This window comes from Haemaphysalis longicornis, unplaced genomic scaffold (genome assembly GCF_048455015.1).
Source record: "Haemaphysalis longicornis isolate Haplotype H1 unplaced genomic scaffold, Haemaphysalis longicornis Haplotype H1 scaffold_6, whole genome shotgun sequence".
Lineage (NCBI taxonomy): Eukaryota > Metazoa > Arthropoda > Arachnida > Ixodida > Ixodidae > Haemaphysalis > Haemaphysalis longicornis.
The window spans coordinates 124018263-124038078 of record NW_027526407.1 but is presented as its reverse complement, the minus strand read 5'-3'; the positions used below and the strand labels follow the sequence as shown (position 1 = coordinate 124038078).

The window sequence follows — 19816 nt, the reverse complement described above, 5'->3', positions numbered from 1 at the left end:
CTACCCTTCATATGCAATGCGGCTTATGAATATTGTGCACGTATGCGGAAAAAGCGCAGAACACAGATTTCAACACATTAATCATGCATTGATAAGGATTCGCCCAACAGAAAAAAATAGACGGAAGCCATTCAATATGCAAGTTTTTAATATACGAATTAAATTCCCTTCCAGCATTGCCTAATTTTGAAGTCGGCCTCGCAGGTACCATTACGACAATGCCCTACTCCACACGATACTGTCAAGGAAGAATTCCAATTTTCGGCTGCTTCTTTGGTCACATTCAGAAAAGGATACAAAAATTGAAATTTATGTTAGTTAATATCACGTTTTAGACCCACTGTTATTTCGAATAAAGAGCAGCAATCAAGCAAAATCCAATGAAATATTCTAGCAAAGAAACCAAATTGTTAAGTAGTGGTGTAGCATTTTGGTAATATAAATATATTAAAATGATTATAAATAATATTAGATTATAATAGTTCTTTAAACATTACTGTGTATTTTTTCGAAGAATATATCCTAAGGCTTATAACGCAAAGCTTGTAATACGTGTTTCTTCAAAATTAAAAAAAGAAATAGTCTCATGCAGGTGACCTAGTAATAAATGAATGAGTGAATAAATAAAGTTAATATAGAAAGGATGGCACCCAGGCCTGTAGGGCGAAATAGGGGAAGGGGTTTAAGGTCGATAAAGTTTAAGTTTTAATTACCTGGTAAGTCTACTTCAGAATGGCCCACAGTCGAAGCTGCACATCGTTAGCGTTATTCTTTGGGTAAAGCCAATCCTGCAGAGATGTAACGTCAGGGGGCTTGTACCTTGCTGGGATTCTTTCCAGGACCCCACATGACCACAGCAAGCGGCTGATGGTCGGTCTCTCTTGGTGGCACAGGGAGCACAGAAGCCGGCATGGTGGAACTTGTCCGTTCTTGTGTTGGCGACAGTGTTCCCAGCGAACTAGGATGTCATCCGTAAGGGCGTAACCCGTGCGGTCTTTTGCAAGAATAACTTATGCAACTCGTGGGATGTTGCCTGGTATCCGGTGCTGTAGTTCGGGAATCGTTGCTCTGAGTTGTTTCTTACTTACTTGTCAAAGTGTCTTCCTGCCTTCCTCGGGGGAAGGGTTATCTTGAAGAAAAGGCGGTGCAGACTCCCCGGGGGTGTTTGAGAATTGCTTCCCTCGCGAGCCTATGGTACTCCTCATTAGTGGGGTTACCTGTGTGGCCAGGTATCCAATGTACTCGTATGTCGATGTTATGCTCATGCTGGAAGGTTCCACAGAAACATTTTATACGATGAGGCATAGTGTGTCGTCTTGTTGGGGTGTGTAATGCTTTGATGGCTTCGAGGCTATCCGTGAAAAATATATCTGGAGTTGTATTTTGAGCTGCAATGTCGGGGATCATGTGGGCACCTAGCAGGATGGCTTGCAGTTGGAGTTCAGTAGGAGAAATGCGTTCTATATTTGAGAAACACTGCATCCTTGTTTTTCTTAGGTCGATTTCAGCAAGTGCTATGGGGAGGCGAGTTTCGTCTATAGACCCATCTGTGCAAATCGTTGCGCCTGTTGATTGCACATCAGACGTCAAAGTCGCTTGTGTCTTTTGTTGATGGTTGCAGCTAGTCTTGTGGGTCTTCGTTGCTAGAGGCTTCGAGTTCGTCGAGAGGCTTCGAACTAACCAGTACATCTTGCCGTGGATGTATGGTTAGGTCTAACGCTCTAGATTTGGAGGAGTGGTCGTCGAGTTCCTACAGACAGTGACCTTTTCGTGCGGGTAGGCGCCTGTCGTGATCAGTTTGTGTCTGGTGAGTTACAATTTTATGGAGCGGTTCAAGGTGGCTGTACAGGTATAGTTCTTATATTTTCTCTTGGTGGGCTAGCCCGGTTATTACCCTCAGGGCCTGCAGGTACAAACTTTTCAATTTGCTCATCTGCAGTTTAGTGAGGTGGTAGTGAATGGTATCGTAACATGCCTTCGATACCAACACTGCCTGCACTTGTGTCCGTGCAACGTCCTTTGTGGCGCCCCCAAACTTGTTAGATATGTGCTAGATAAAGTGTAGTAGTTTCTTCCACGTTAACGTGAATTGATCAATCTATGTTTTTCCTCCACCACGCGTATGTACAAAATCTTAGGGTGTTTTTCGACATCGAGAAGGCCTAGGACACCTTTGGCGTCATGGCTTTCTCAGTGATCCGAAGTCACTCGGTGTGTCGGGGAACATGTTGAACACCCTTGTTACGGACTTGTCGCAGAGAACCTTTCGCGTGAGAGTCGGTAGTGAACTCACAAGGGTTCTCCTGCAAGAAAACAGGGTGCCTCAAGGTGGAGTTTTGAGCTGAACTCTCTCTATAGTGAATATGAACTCTTTTGGGAAGGCATTACCCCCTAGAATTTGTGGATCTGTGGATCTGTTGACAGAAAGCTTAAAGGCATGTCGCGTGGCCCCGGAAAGGGTGGCGGGGTAAAGCATGTATATCGTTTTGTTCCTTGCAAAATGTATGTTGTTTACCTCATACCATTTCCTTGTGGTTATGTGTATATTGGTCAGACAAGTCGATGTACAAATGTCAGGTTGCTGGAGCATAAAATGACTTTAGGAGGGGACGCCTACTCGCACGTGGCTCTGCACGCATTCCAGTGCAAATGCGAGCCTGCGTTGCAGGAAACGGTAATGTTATCTGTGCACAGGCACAAATTGGCACGTGAGAATATTAAGGCATATAATATAAAAGAAGGGGGTGTGGTGCTTTAGTGTGCCGTCAAAAGAAGGGGGTGTGGTGCTTTAGTGTGCCGTCCATTCATTTACATAAGGGTGAGTTTGAATTTTTAAATCGCACTGGAGCAAAAATATAACACGTGCCTTCATGATTTGGAAATGATACGCTGAATGTGACGTAGGCATGTTGTGTGATCACATGGGTTTAGGTTGAACTATTTAACTGTGTGTCTGTTCTAATAAAAATCTGTTGCGAGTCAGCGCTGTGGTTTGTCGTTTCTTTCGCTAGTGACCGTGTTTAGGTGCGCTACCTTCAAGATGTCTCTCATCTATAAAAGATTATGCCGTGATTTAGCTTAAGCAGCCGCAGTGTGAGCGTGACGTACGAAGTTTCCTGTGGCTGTGCTCCTGCGTTCGTCGTTTTGGGCCAAACTTTGTTGAGCTCCCTTCTTCACTGCCTTCTCCGTTACGATAAAATGTACTTTTCTACTGGACACCTGAGGGCGAAGCCTCCTTTTCCCAAACTAAACTTTCTTCTCAAGTCAGAGCCAATACGTCGCCATTTCGACCCAGCTGCTTCTACAGAATTGCACTCGAAACTGAGCGACATCGAAATCGGAGCAGCCCTTGTACAGAGACATTAGAGCCCGCTGGACGTAATTTCTTATGCCAGCCGCACGCTCAGAAAATATCACAGAAACTATCCCGCATCGGTGCAAGAATGTTTGGCTTTCATCTTTGCTATGCATAGGTTCTGAACCTACATCTATGTACAGATTTTTACAAGTTCTACAGACCACCACTAATAATGTTGGGTCCTTGGGCTCTATGATCAACCTTGTGGATCGCCGGCTCAGCCCTCAGACTTCAATAATGCGATTTCGCTGTGTCTTGCAAAAGAGACCGCCGACACCCTCACGCTGTCTGCCTTTTCCGGCTCCCAGTTTCAACTACCGTTTGTGACGCCGACAATCTCAACGTTTATCTTGCAGCAGTCGCTGAAACATTTGCTGACATTGAACGCTGCCGGCGAGAACCACAAGGGTACCCCAAGCTAGAATCTCTTTCTGCCGCTGTTCATGATTGCACCTCTACCAACTGCTTTTCTCTTCGGAATGGCCTGCTCAACAAAGCTAACTACAGTGCAACTGACACGCTGTTCATGCTGGTTTTTCCCGAGTGACTACCCCTTAGCGCTCTTCTTGCTATGCATGATTACGTTATGTCTAAGCAACTCCTTTCGGATTGCACATTACACCATGCACAAGGAAGCCTTTACTAGCCCAAAGTACGGCACACGACTGAAAAATATGTCGCCAGTTGTTCAGAGTGTCAGCGCTATGACTGTCTTACACGACGCCGCCCGGCCTCCTCCATCATGTGAAACTACCAGCTGCTCCATTGAAAAAGTGGGGATTGATTTCGTTGGTTCACTTCCATGAACGTCATCTGGAAACCGCTGAGCTATCGTCAGCGTCGATCACTTGGCGTATCACGCAGAAAATGCGGCTTTACCAACGGCTTCAGCAGCCTCGCGTTCTTTCTTTCAGCTCCCTGAATTTGATGCTGGTTTATTTATTCCTGCTTGCTACATGAGTTTGATGATTCTGAGGAATGGCGCTCCAAGCGTGCATATTAGCGATCGTAGCTGACAATTTATTGCGGATGCCGTAGGAGAGCTTCTTCACCTTTGCACCTCACAGACTCGGCATGCTACACCATACCATCCGCAGACCCACTGACTCGTTGTGCGTACGAAGTGCGCACTCTTCAACATGATTTCAATGTACGTCGGATCACATCATAGAACCTCAAATGAAACCTTTCAGAATTCACGCGGACAACACGGCCAAGTACGAAACAGCCGGCTAACGTCCCTTCTACCTGGCCTAAGCACGCACTCCTTGCATTCATCTGGACTTTATCCAGCCCTTCGCGATGCACGAAGAGGAGTCAGTTGCCTAGACTTTCTGGGTGGCCTAAAAATACCACCAAATATCTCGCTTCCGCAATCATAAAGCACAATCACGGTCTAAACAGAGATACGGTGCTCGAAACTGCAGCTTACCATTCTGTCGAGGTGGTTTGATGGGGTTATGGAAAGGAAACGCGGGTTGTGTAGCAAGATTTTGTCGTGTTACGCTGGCCTATTTTTATCATCGACCGTGTAAGCGACACGACTTACATTATCTCGCGCCTTGCAATACATGGTCGCTAGTCAAGCAAGATCCAACCTATGCATGTCTCCTGGTTAAAGACTTGCACCCTCGTGCTGCTGAGGGATACACCCGGCAGGTTCCGTCTGCAGAGGGTGAAATGTAATGTTACAGAACTGATTGAATGTCGTGCTCAGTAGATGGCATTGACTATATCACAGGCAAATATCGCCGCCGGGAACACCGGGGTGACATGTAGACGATTGAGGGGCTTCATGTGTATACAGGGCTCGAACACCACGCTTAGCGACAGTCCTCACCCAGGCTTTGTAAATAAAAGTTCAGCTCACCTCACACCCCAAAAACATTTGAACTTCGTTGTAACAGTACGTTCGTCCTCACAAATAAGTGCTAGAATTATAGATTTCGCAAAGGCCTTCGACACAGTCTGTAACATCCGCCTGATAGAAAAACGTACCGCTGGTAATTCGAACCTCAGGTTCACAGGTGTATAATAATTTTCTAATCTAATAGCATCAGTCAGTAACTATTATTTCTATTCCTGCGCTTCTGGCCGAGAAACTTCCGATGTCCCACAGGGCTCTGTCTTCGGGCCCATCTTATTTTTAGTAAATGTCAATGACATTAACAGCAACATGTGTTATACTATTCTATTGGTTGTGCATGAGAGCATCATTTATACGCAAATAATAAACCCCCAAGATTCGTTATCCTTGCAAGCAGGCCTTAACGGACGAAATGGTGTAGGGAATGGTGGATCGAAGTATTTGCACCCGAAACTCACTCCATTACATTTACCAAAACCTGCACATCTAACCCCGTCCCAATGTCCTTGATAGAAAGCTTGTGCAAACTGTAACCGCTGTAAAATTCTGGGGTTCACATAACGTCACTATTTTATGGACACTATAATCACTCGGATTCATTAGGCGCAATTTGTGCCTAACTAAAACATCCGCAAAGCTTCTGAGCTACCAAACACTTGTTCGATCAAGGACAGAATAGCCCGAACTATTCTTGAGGCTCCACTAGTCGTATTTAATGAATAAACTTGAAGCACTCCAAAATTAGGCTGTCGGATTCACTCTGAAGACCTACTCACGAACATCAGCAATTACAGACTTGAAAAAAATTACCACTCATTATCTCAAAGTCGCCATTAAGCTTCCTTTCGTACGTTGGTACCTCTGAACCGTATTTAAAACTTCCGCACTAAATTAATTCACGGCTGCAAATTTGGTGTTTTTAGTGTAGGATTTTTTTCTCCATTTTTTGTTTTTACCTCATATATGTAGGCTTTTTGTTTTTGACAATTATCTGGTCGTTGCTTTTTGTTTTGCCAAGCTCTTCACTGTACATTTGTAAATTCGCTTTGGTAGAAAAATTCCTTTTGGCTTTTTCTTTTTCAAGATGCTTTAGAGGTTCTTTTCAATGCAGTTGCTTAGGAATGGTGTAGTTAGTATTGGGTTATCTGTTTCCGCATTTCCAGATAGAACGTCTAGTATACGACGCCAGTCCCTAATAAAAGTTTTCCAATTGAGTTTTCCTTACCTCCTTCTATGTTTTATGTTGCAGTCTTATACAACAAATTGGTATTGCTTCTTAGAATATCGATTGGCGATACAAAAGTTTTTGATGAAATTGAAGCCAGTTTTATTGAGCCGGCTGAGTTTACTGAGCGGGTCCGCACTTTTTTAAACTCTTACTTTCGATACAGCTCAATGAAAACGATCTAAGCAAGTACTTTTTCGCGTATAAATTCCTCCACACACATCATTTTACACAAGGATGAAGTTTTCTACCATACGATACTGTCCTTCAATAGCTTAAATTCAACAAAAATCTGTAAGTGCCATCTCATTCGACTCATACTTATTATAATTATTTACTTCGCATAATATATGATATTTTACTTATATCAAAACTTGATGTTGGGCTTCTAAGCTGTCATCTAATGACGATGCAGATTGTAAGCATTTCAAAAGTAATCGTATCTGGACCCAGGTCATCTGAGTGTCATCTGTGGTGCTGGACATTTCAACGCAGCAATGGCGAAAAAACCCCAGGTGCTTAGGAATGATGAAGATGTGTTTAGTTTCATTCTATGGCAGACTTGGTGCTGGGCAAATTTGTATTGCTAAAATAGGCGGTGGATGAACGAGGAAGACGTATGATGTGTCGGTATTTCATGTCTGACGCTTGTGACCAGCCCAATTTAAAATGTATCAGTGAAGTGTTATCTGAGATGTTTTTGTTTGGAATCTGGCTGGCTTTTATATTTAGGAGAGCTTTTTTGGGGATACCTAAATAGAAGTTTATATCTACGTTTCGTTTTTATAATTACCCTATTTAGACCACCAGACTTGCTAAGAGAATCACTCGATTAAAAAAGACGGAGATCATTTGGCGAATTTGATATTAGTTTTTACAAGTCTGTTTTCGTAGGGATAATATAAGATATATTATTTCGAATTTTTTAAACAAGAATACGTTCAGAATAATCCTTTCAGTTTTACTTAGGCTGTTAAATTGCTCTTCATTTGTTTTGTAAATTCCCATTCAGACTACTAATGCTCTCGTGATAACTTAGGTTACTCATTTATTCGTCAGGCTATCAATGTCAACCACCGAACCGAATAATCTCAAAGTATGTAATAGTTCAGTCACTCCAAATGTGCCCAAATTTCAGGGAAGAGTATTACGGAAATGTGACATGGTGGGATTGACAAGCCATTCTGTCACTTGCTGGGGCCGAATATTCTGACAAACACGGCGACTTGTTCTCAAAACCCAAAAACAATAAGCGGCATATCCCAATGCTTACTAATACAGTATAGCTATACGAATTGGATACTTACGACGCATGGAATGCCATCTGGTCATGTGCGGTTGCACCAATCATGGCACCCAAACGCAACCTGAAAGTAATTCAGGGTCTTAATGACAAATACAGAGCTGATGATTTCATTGGGGTATTTAGACAACCAAAACAACCAAGAAATTTCTTACAAAATCAGCATAAACGCTTTGGACTATCGTATGATTAATTTACCCATTTTCACTCTAAGGGAAATTTTGGCATCGAAAATTTGTTTGTAAATAGATTTTTGTTGCCGCGCTTTTGTGGGAGATTACAGGCACCTTTTACATTTGGTTTCTGGTAAAATTGTCAAAAATACCAAACCTTTTCTTTATGTCGGCCAATCTACAAATATTAGTGCTTTTATAGGGTGTAAGATAAAGTTTTACAAGAGGAAACTGGGTAACTTCCAAACCATGGGCTACAGCAGCCTATTCTGCTAGATAATCAGGCACGCGATAATTAACTGACGTTTTCAGGATCGGTTCATCAGTGTTTTATTTTTACGTTTGGTGACTTTACTTCAAGCAATATTTGTTTTTCTCTACTTTTCGCTTTCCCAACCTTTATTTCCAATTCGTAGTTTTACTTTATTATTCAACCACAGAGAAGCTCATTGAGAACCTGCATACATGAGAGGGAGCAAACAACTATTGTATTCTTTCATACTACTTCTGCGTACGCAACGCGCCTATACTGAATGGAACTGATGCTTCTGGTCTAGCTAATTAGGAAAAGTGCTATCCCCTACTTTCCTATTGATCGCGTACCGTGCATAAGCCTTTAACGTCGTTACATCGCTCGGCAACACAAGGCAGTATCTGGACTGGGGAAAGGCTTGGGCCTTTATTCGGAACAGGCGCCACTCGATTCATGTAACGCTAACGGTTTCGTTTTGACGGACGAGTTCCGTTCTGTTGCGAGGCGTACCCTCTTCGTGTTACACTGATGAGAAGCTAAGTTCTCACGAGTAAGCATGGCTCCATTTGTTTTGCTAAGTGGCTACCCTGAATACGGTCGAGGGGGCGAGTAGAGCACGTTCAACCAACACCAGCGTCCTCGAAGATCCGCTACGCGCCACAGCGCGTTCTGTTGGTAAACTGAAGCCTCGCAATGCCACGGTTTACGATCTACAAGGACCCCAAATCTGTGGCAGACATCTGCCCAATCACCGTTTACAAGATGGCATTGAGTGCTTGGGACAAGTTAGCTTTGACTTGTGTGCGGTCGGTTTTCTTGGAGGATTCTACTGCCTGCTACTGGAGTCTCCAGGCTCCGTTCGCGTCGTGGGCTAGCATAGAGGTGTCCGTTTGCGCAAAGTTCCTCCCTACCTACTACACGTACAGTACCCGCAATGACTGATTAGCCCGCATACAGAACCGGCGTCAGGACTTGATCGAATACATTCGCGCCGTCCGGTAGTTCTTCAATCAAGTTTTTCCCGGTGAGTCTGAGGCCGCTACCAACCGCCGTTCTGAGCTCACCTATACGGTAGTGAGTACGCGTTGCATAATGAAGATAGCGAGATTTGCCCACGCAATGAAATACGATGACATAGCGGAGCGATATTATTTAAATGCCCCCAGCTCCAGTAGGGTAGGCGATTGAGTCAGCTTGCGCATAAAACTTTGCGAGTTTGCACATTCTCAAAATTTGAACCTCAGAAATATCGCTACAGCAAAGTCCTCGGCCGCGTACAAAATTTCACACATCCGAATTCGCTCAGCAAAAATGGTACCACCATCTACATCCCACTTTCGCCGAAACCATGGACCAGCCAGCAGTGCTCGTGCTTACATTCAACAGCACTCCATTCTATACTTAACATCACCTTCTGTTGAGGACGTCACAAAAATGTATATTTTCCTCCATTATCACTATGCATGCAAAAGTGGATAAGACGCGAATATGTTTACCCCGAACTGCGAGAGCCTCGACGAGGTTTGATTAACCCGATTTGATTTATTTTGAGGTGTCTGCAACGTACGGGCAATATCTACTTGTTTCACTGTGCCATGAATCTCCGAAGCCAGCTAGTTCTCTTAAAGAAATGCACTACTGATGCGGCTTTCTCTCAAAGTAGCGATAGAAACGAATCTGTAGAACGGTAAACGCGGAAGTTGATTACCGTTGACACCATGCTAAATTATTGAGCCGGATGTGGCAGCACGAACATTGTGTACGAAACTCAACGGACGCGGTGAATTCATTACACGTGTTATGCAATTATTAGCTATTGGAAACAAATGTTGTTGGACAGATAATGAGTACACGAAACTCAGCATAATTCCTGAAAACCTAACAGGGAAAAAATATGGAACCGCAAAAATTGATGATAAGACTGCTTCAACTACGCCTTAGCAATTTTTATGCAGGACTTCCCACAATGCAATTTAAAGTTCTGATATTTGGCCTAAAATACAGTTCGTGTAGTTCTTTGGGAAGTGTTCTATTCTTTTGAAGTTCCGTTTATCATAATTTTTTAATTTACCATTGCAAATTAAGAAACTCACATCTGAGCCGTTCTTTGATTTTCCTGCTTGAAGAAATGGGCAGGTGAATGGCTCATAATCCTCGTATGAGGTTTCTGGAACAAGGCAACATTCATGTTACAAGAAGCACAAATGGCTGTTTGTATACAATCACAAGGGTCACAACATATCATATAGGTTGTTACACAGTCTTTTAAATTATTTGCATATTTTAGGCCCCCAAAATAGCATTGAAACATTTTTCTTGGCATCTCCGCTGTGTACACATCATTCAGTAAAGTAATAATGCTATTTTAAGTGGCAGCTTCAACAGTAGTCTCTTGCACCAAAGGTTTTTGGAATACAAAGCAATTATCAAAATTGCTATATTCCTCTAGAAAGTAATTTACCGCTGGAGCACATGGAAAAAATAGGGCAGGAACGAATATTCAGAGTTCCTTTACAGAGAACTGGAACAAGAAACAAGGAACTTCGCTCCTTCCATATTTCTATTTAGAAATTTTGTATCAATAAAAAGTATACAAATGATGCATCTCTATTTTAAAATTAGATAAAATATTACTCCGGACTTATTATATAGTACAAAGAAACAAAAACAATCACAATCACAAAAGTTTGTCTTTCAGAACCCTCCACGACTGGAGTTACTCGTAGTTTCATTTGGCAAGATAAAAATTCCAGAACAAAATTTCGTTTTCAGTTTGTTATTCTCTCTCAATTGAGAGCTATTCCAACTTTAAATTGCGAACATTTCTTCTCCGTGTTTTTCTGGGTACTTAGTTTGCTCACGGTGGAATTCTTACCAGGATAAAAACCATAAACATGAATCAATGTGGTTGGGTTACTAGAAAGCATTAACGTACGGGAATTGCTGAAAATGTTGTAAATGATTCGGCAAAGTGTTTATGCACACTATGAAGTACCGGAGTCCCAGAACGCGGACGGGGCTCTTAAACACCACAGCCAGTTTCTGGGAAGCAGCCCTTTACTTGGGAACGGCAGCACATCTCCCAAGTTGCCCGTCAGGTCCGGCCCTCGCACAGTCCTGCTCTTTCCGCGATATCCAAGGCCTAGTTGGTAAAACGTGCCACCTATGCGTTCTCGCTACGCGGTAGCCATCCCGTTTAGTTTACAATAACAAGGGAAACATTTTAACGCTATAATGAGTCGTAAATTTACTGCTGTGTAAGTGCTGAGGTCAATTTCGGTCTTTGAGTCTGTTATTGAGTGTCAACTAAAAGCCTACGAATCCGTATAGGGCACTGTATCTAGGCACTGTGTCTGGGAGTAAATAGAAATGCCCTTCTTGTCAGGTATAAAATTCTGGTCGGTGATAAAATAAAATAATTTCCGCTTAAGTATGGCAGCCGCAGTATTATGACACCAGAACAACCAAACTGTGCGAATGTCTTGTGTAATTGGTAACTGTTGCCCCGCAGGAGCCCATCTGCAGTGGGCTTCGTGCGGCTGTATTTAACGAGTACCTATATCCCCAAGCAAGTTACTGAGATTCTCCAGTAACAGATGCCGACACGTTTACCTTGACTTTTTTCCTCAACAGTGATAGTTGCCTCAATATTCAGGCTAATGTTCTCGGTGTTTATTATTACGTCTTTGTTAGGTCGCTTAGCTGCACTTCGCCCTTTCTGTTGGACGAAGCACGCCTTTAGAAACCGAACCTAAACATAATTTCTGACTACCAACCCTTATAATTTGTCACTAGAATAATTTAAAACACTTTTTCTACAAAAAAGTAACCTGTAATTGAACAGCTTACGATGCTCTCTACAAATTACCGTTATATTTTAGCGATATTGCGCAGCTGAGTGTACAACCACCAAGACTGTGCAATGCTAACGTCAGCAACGACTTTCATGGAGCACAATAATTCTATCCTAACTGGCAGATGATGATTGCCCAGTGGCGTCGTATAGTCTTTATTGTAATCAGGCAGAAAACTTGTATCCCATCGCGAAGGTTTGTTGGCTTCTCCTATTATTGGCCCTTCCATTTTTTCGCCTAATGCGTACGAGAAAATTTTCAGGACATTTGTTATCCACCTGGCTCCTTTTTTTTGGAAACAAAAGAATTCTGTGTAAAGTTTTTATTGGGCAAACCGAAACAAAGTCAATAAATATTTTTTTTTCACAGTTTAAGCACCTCACTAGAATATTTTCTATCTTTACTGCGAATAATGTTTTCAAACGCTTTCTGTACTTCCTGCTGTCCTATATATCCTACTTATAACGGTTTTGGGCAAGAGACTCGCTGAAACTGCAACAATAGTAAAACAAACGAATAATTATATGAGCAGTTAACGCTATTTGCTTTGGATTCATTAGCGTTGAATGCACCTATTCTCGTCGCCAGGCGCTGCAACTGCCAGGCGAGCCTGCACTATTGCTCATATGGTGTTATATTGCAATATGCTGACGTTTATTGCCTTTGCACTGATCGTGTGTTCTTGTATAATTTATTAAAACATGATCAGCGATGCAGCTACAAACTTCGAGAACTAGGCTTCATAAACAAAGAAAAACGACTTTATTACGTTGGGCCTCGTATGAACGCTTTTTATAATATTATTTTAACTGTTAAACCATCACAAGATGTTTTAGCATAGGAGCTTTTTAATGGGTGTGTTGATGCAAAAAAAATGAAACGTTTTCTCCCCAAAAGTGAACGCCCTTATGTTCGCAATATTTGATTGTGAACCCGAGTACTTATTCTTGGAATAAAAAGTGCAACATTAGGGTAAAGTTTACACCAATATTACCATAACAAGCTTTTTCTAGAGGGAAAGTTATTCCGTTGGAAATAAATCAAAATTTGTTTGTAGCAGGTGTAGAAATATATCTATTTTCCTCATTCGTTAACAAATTCCTTCAGCAAAAGAATGTAAACGAAAAAAAAGTTATATGCTTGACGAGTACAAGAAGTGCTATCTTACATATACAACACATTTCTGAGGATATAAGGAACGTGAGGGAAACTTCTCGAAAGATATAGCGCATGATCAGCACAAGAAACAGACGCAAAAACGGTGGGCCGTGGCAAAAGCGCTCCATCGTGCTTTCTTTTTTCTCCTGAGGTAGTCGCGAATTAATTACAGCAAGTATTCTTACGGCGATTATTCTTACGGCTCGGTATTAGTATACTTAAAAAAGAGCAAAGTACAAAGCTGAAATCAAAGTGCAAGGTTCAGACTTCAAATATGTGTCAACAGTATATTTGAATAACATTGTTGTGTGTGTGCAAAAAAAAACGTAAAAACAACTATATACAGCAAAGCATATTTTTTATCAACGCAATAAAGTAATGCTGACAACATTATACAATCACGGTTAGGTTTTGACAAAGGTCCCATTGTTCTAGAATTACAGTAATCTACACCGCTGCATGTGAGTGCACGAACTGATGATTATTAGCAACGAAGCCTTTCTTCTATTTAGTGATCTCTCTTTTACTCATTGCTTAGTTAACTACAAAAGACGCCTTTCTAACATATAGCTTTACGGCTATAAAATCAAAAATTCCATCCAGTCACCCTATCTAGAAAACGATTACCGATGCAGTGCTAAGGCGTTTTTGCACGGTGAACATCGCCTCGTCTTCTTTTTGTTGCTTCTTGTAAGAATCACCTTAATCAATATTTTGGCACCTCTATCACTCATTCAATGTTTGTGTAGAGTTGTCAAGTACAAAACGTTTTCGACAATCGCCGCAATGTTCTTTTGTATATATTATTTACCAGTAGTCACAACAGAAGCTTAAATTATTGCTGTGAGATGTCTACCATATCTCTGGAATGAGTCAAAGAGCTCATGTACAAGAAAAAACCAGTACGTGCATTTCGAAGCTTTGTAGTGCATGTTTTCTTATTTTTCAAGGTTTTTATTTTTGTAGTGTTGGTTTACCCCTACAAACGTGCTCGATATTGCTTTCGAATTGCCATTGTGCCAAACTGTCTAAAATATAATAAGCTTAGCATGAATGCTGCTTGTCCCGTAGGTGCAATTGAACCGCATATGATCGCGAGAGCCTCTGACTACCCAAATCGGGTACACAACCAGTCATTCTCAACATCGTGATTATGCATTCATAAGAACAAGCAGTAAAATATCTAGATCTCAACACCATCGGAGTAGTCTCCGTCGTTCCTGAAGAAGATCGCGATTTGCCATTGTGCGGAAGCACCTCTTCGAAAATTTTTTCCTGGCATTGTTTCTCCTGAATGTAGTGGGCACACTTCATTCAGTGCTATTCCACGGCACCACAATACCAACTGGATGGGACACCCTGCGTAAAAGGGTTGAGGCCGTCAATTAAAACACAATCTGGAGCATGTGCTGCCTGGTGGAAACAGGGAACTCCGCAGGACGTTGGGATAGCTACTCAGAACAGAAGGTTCGGCATAGAGAAACCAAAAATCAGCTATCGTGCCGGGCTTGGTGCATAGTCTACAAGGCGTTGCATCTAAAGGACACGGAAACATCCCTGAGAATTTCCAGGTCTGATGAAGCCCACACATTTTGTGGATCCTCAGTGAAATCAAGACCGCCCGCTGTTTGAAACACTAAAATCACAACCCAGCCCCGTTTGATGAACGCAAAACTCTGAGCGTTTTTTCAAACAGCCGTAAAAGCGCAACCAGCTGTAGTAAAACTGGCACCGCTATGCACGTAAGCGCCCAGAGGCTTCCTTACACAATAAAGCCCACAATGCAATTCTTGAAGAGACCCTACACTTACTCAACAAAAATCTCCTGTGGAAGAACGTCCAGGTCGACAAGGAGGGAGGCCGACGTCAATAGAACGGAAATTATTTACTTTGTAAGGATAACAATACCTAATGCAGCCATCCTGCACCTCGACTTATCTTCCATGTATGTGCCTGTAGAGGTCGTGCTTGCTTTATCATCGCGGTTCTCACAGGTTACAACTATCGCTCGCCTGACCGGAATTTGGACAGGCGGGAATCCTAATGTGATGAAAGTAGTATGAGCCAAAGCTAGCAAACAATGTGCGTCCATGTTGTGGGTCTATCTCAGGTCAGTCAACTCTTCATAAAGGGCCATGCTACCATCGGTACACGTGATAGAGTCGTTCCTACAAGTACTGTGTCAACCGAGAAAGTTTAAATTAGTTTGGCACACACATTTTACCAGTGACAGCTCCAGGAGCCTCACCGTCATCGTCATCCAGAATATTTCCTTCGATTACTTCATATTCAATGTGATCATACTGGCGGCGGTTTTCCTGAATGATCTCGTTCTCTTAGACAACGTATACTTTTTTCCAGTGGGCATTCGACTGATATCAAGCTGCTGGCTTGCCATTGATTGGTAAGTGCCCTAATGAGCACTGCGTTTACCCAGTCAGTTTTTCGTTGCCCTCTCTTTCTGGTCACCAAGCTGATCCACTTTCGTTTTCCCTGTCGTAGCTGAGAGCACATCTTGTGGAGTTATAGCTGCTTGCTTTAGTAGAGCGCGTTATTTATGGTTTGAATCGGTGCTTAAACTGTGTTGACTAATGGCGTCCGCACTCTCGTCGTGGCTGCACATACCAGAAGCACTGTCGCACTTTTATGGTAAAAAATGTCGCTTTTGCGTAACGATATATGGAGTTGTCCAGGTTGCATAAAATAACAAAACGAATGTTCAATCACACCAATTTATTACTTTCACAGTGGTACCTTCTCAACATAGCCATTGTTCTGCCTCTGATGAAGCCAGCATCGGCCGCCGGAATGGTTAAAGCCTGAGTTCTGCTCTTAAAGGGGCGTTCCTGGCATCATGGCGTTTTATTCTCATCATGATCATTACCATTATCCTACTCAGGTGCGCTGCAGGACGAATGCCTCTCGTATTTACTCTAAACCGCTTCCGTCTTTCCTGCTCGAGTACACATCTTAAACGCGAATTTTCTCATTAACTTTCCTCCATCAGTCTAATGGTCTTCCTCTTATTCTAGAACCTCTCTTTTGGTATCCACTCGGTTGTCCTATTTGTCTACCGCTTGTTGGTGGTTATCACTATATGGCTAGTGCAAGTCCATATTTGCGTATTTGAGCTATCATATATTCTACACTAGTGCGTTATATCATTGCAGATTGGATCAGCTTAGCACGAACGCTGCCGTTCTCATAGGCGCAATCTAACAACCAATGACGCGAGAACATCTGGGAACCTGCAGTGTGTTCTCGTTTTTTGCACCTGAGTGGTCCTCCTAACACTATTCCCTCCATGGCCCGTTCGGTCGACCTATGAATTGTTTCTATTTGTTTAGTAAAGCACCAAATTTTAGCTCCAAAACGCATTACTTGCACTTTTTACTGATTGCAGATTTTTCATTTGCGTGACATAGGTAGCCTACTTTTCACTAATTGGGAGTGTTTGGAGAAAGCTCCCCAACCCATGCCTTTTGTCATCCAGATTTCTGTCTTGTGGTTGGGGTGTGCACTAACCCTCGGTCCCAGTTAGTTATGACATTAAACTTCGAGCGTTTCGCTTCGCAAGCTGAAGAAAACGTTTTTGTCATGCTTGATCATTGCCATATTATATGCACGAACGTCGTTTGTTCTACTTCTATTAGTTATTGTCGAAAGCTCGGGTAATTTAATCTGATATGCCCTACTTGACACTTTCAAGTTCTTCTATTCGACAATACTTTCGTTCATTTCTTAGTTTTTCAGCTTGTTCTAAACATATTGCTTCGCCCACCGCTGCTGCTGATTCACTTATTGCTATCTTAGGTTGTCATTACCCTGTTGCATTGACCTTGTTTTGATCGTCTAGAAGCGGTATTTTGTTTTTAAGAGTTATTTTAAAGTCCCGCTAAGTGACGCTGACTGACTTCTTCGGGGTTTCTTAGAATTCACGAGTTTAGCTCCTATCTCTTTTGAGAGATCACCTTAGCTTGCATCTAACCTTCCTGTGATCACTGCTTTGTATCTAACTTAGCACCTCGATGTTATGCACAATACCTGGGTTGTCACCTGAAATGAAGCCGATTTCATTTTCTGTTGTACCGTTGAGACTTAGTCGGGTCAATTTTAGTTTTTTACATTGTAAAAAAAGGTGCTGATCAACCTGAGGTTAATTCTCTCTTAAATTTCATCAGTGTGTCTCTATTGCTGTTGCAATGCGCTATGACATAGTTCCTCACATGCGCTACGGGTGACGACGTCAGCGACGTGGGCATTTCCAACTGGACAGCAGCGCCTCACCCCCCTCCGCACATCAAACCACGTTCCAAGCGCACGCGCAAGCTACAGGAAAGCAAGTCCATAACGCCGGACTCAACTGTGGTATACACACACGTGACTCTCGCCTCAGCGGAATTGTTTTCCCCCCTCCTGCCAGTTGAATTTTGGGGGGGGGGGGGGCACGAACCAGCGGAGCCAGTAGTTCACGAAGAGCGTAGCGTGTCTCACCCAGGCAGCACTGGCAGCCGCGGCGCGGCTGACCAGTGCATCAACTTCGAGTCGTCTATTACGGCGCTACCCCACGCACCTGCTTTGTGTGGCGTTGCAGGAGCCTTTCAATGCTCTGAGGCCGTCTGTGCCTCCCTCTTTCCCCAGCCTGGGATATCATAATTACAAATTTGTTGGTTTCGCCAGCTTTCTTTGTAAACGTTTCTGTCATTTATTCTGAAAACCGGTTATTTTTAACCATTTATTACTTCGAAATTTTCAGAAAATCGTCTAGTACAAAAGCACATGTGAATAAAGAGAGATTGCATGAAATTTACCACTTGGCCTGCCTACTTTATGATCGGTAATATCGTCTTTGTGGCGCAACACAGGTTTTATTTTTATTAGCATGCTGAGTATCATTATTCGGTACAAATCAACTATCGGCGTTCTGCGACAAATATTGTTTTGCCTGGCTTCGTACATAAAAGCCCCTTATATTTTTTGTTTTTCCTACTGCATTCCATCCTGTTTTTTTATGTTAGCTATAGCTGAGTACGTTGTGTACTGTTTTGGTGGGTCTCTCCAGGAAGGCAAGTACTCAGAGAAAGCTCACCATTTGTTGAGCTGGAAATTAAATCATCTGAAAATAAAGTGACAAATGTATGCGTTAGGGCAGAAAAAAGACGTGACAAACAGCCACATGCAGTGTTTCAAGAACTGGTCTCATTGAAACGATATGTCTACTTTACGGAGTGATTTCTAAAGCCACAATAAAACACGGGTTTCACAAGGGCGGCACCTACGAACACCAATAAGTAGTTTTTAATTATTTTGTTAATGGGAAGAAAAGAAATGATTTTGGCTATATTTCCATACGCCATCAAAATTTTCAACCGAGTAGTGAAGTTATCCTCACCGGCTGCGTCTACAAAACGCATTTTATAAACCGAAGAATCCTATATTTTAAAAGAATATTCAACAAAAATATGTTAATATATGCCAAAAAGTTGACTGGTTTTCGAGTTTTTTTATATTTACTAGAGGATGTAAATGTCAGCATTGCTTTTCTACATCACAGAACATTCTCCATCCCTCATCAGCATTCTAATTAATCACTTAAAAAAACTATGCATTGCTCGCTGTGATTTTTGTCTGGAGGAATAATAAGGGAATTTTTGACGTACCGGTTATTTTGCGGTTGTTTAACATTCTTGATATCATACAAACCATAGTGGGGACAGCAATTTGAAACATCACACGCAGTTTTGATATTGGTTTACCCAAAGAGGAAATTTCAATCTATATAATCACAGGAATGATTTTATCTTTCTTTAAACAAACAATAGTTTTCAACAACCATGATTCGAGCAGCAAAATATTTATAAGAAAGAAACTTTTGTTTTCCTCCCACCAAATCTATACTAGCAGCTCAGAAGGCGGCCCTTGCTCCACAATCGTCCAGCGCCTGAATCACATCTTATGCCACCCCACTCACTACCCTCTCTGCATTATTGCTCCAAGGGCGTTCTTGCTATAACTTCACATTTTCTTTAAAATTGCCCCTCCAATTAACACGTGATAATGCTGTGGAACATGGACCACCATGCGCAGGCAATTTGAGGCCGGCGAAATAGCAAACCCGAGCAATAAATGCGCGGGCGAGGACCTTCTCATGTCCACACGCAGAGGCACCTCGTTATTTGAAAGTATATTTCTCACGTACATGGGTGCCTGTACCCATTACTGCCCCTTTTCCAGGAAACCACCCACCTCATTCTCCCCTTTCCCTCCAGAAACAATGTAAAAGTCACGCAACTTAAATCTCGTATTATCGCCTCTTTTGCAGGCACTAGCTACCCTCTTCTCCCCTCTTACGCATAAAGAAGTCCACAAGTGCACATCCTAAATACAAACATTTCAGCAATACGCCCTTCATATTAGCACTCGCTCTTAAATTCTCTTCACTCCCCCATGTCTCAAATGCAACGCACAAGACGCCCATGCTACTATACGCTTTATTACAACCGGTGCAATCGTGCCTCCTTTAAAACGACTCCTCTTGTCTGGGTGCAAGCTCTGGGCGGCTACGGCATCTACACTGAAGATGCGATGGCAAGAGCATTAGAAGCCGCCGAGGAATTCTTTGCAT

General features: G+C 42.4%; 1 long non-coding RNA gene across 1 annotated transcript; it reads right to left on the bottom strand.

The window, feature by feature from the left end:
- Positions 1–130: 130 nt before the first annotated feature.
- Positions 131–18309, bottom strand: LOC144141926 (uncharacterized). The gene is made up of 4 exons (XR_013316752.1): positions 18281–18309; positions 10273–10346; positions 7758–7817; positions 131–271 (listed from the first exon to the last, which is right to left on the bottom strand). It is a non-coding gene; the product is annotated as an uncharacterized LOC144141926 (long non-coding RNA).
- Between the last annotated feature and the right edge of the window lie 1507 nt (positions 18310–19816).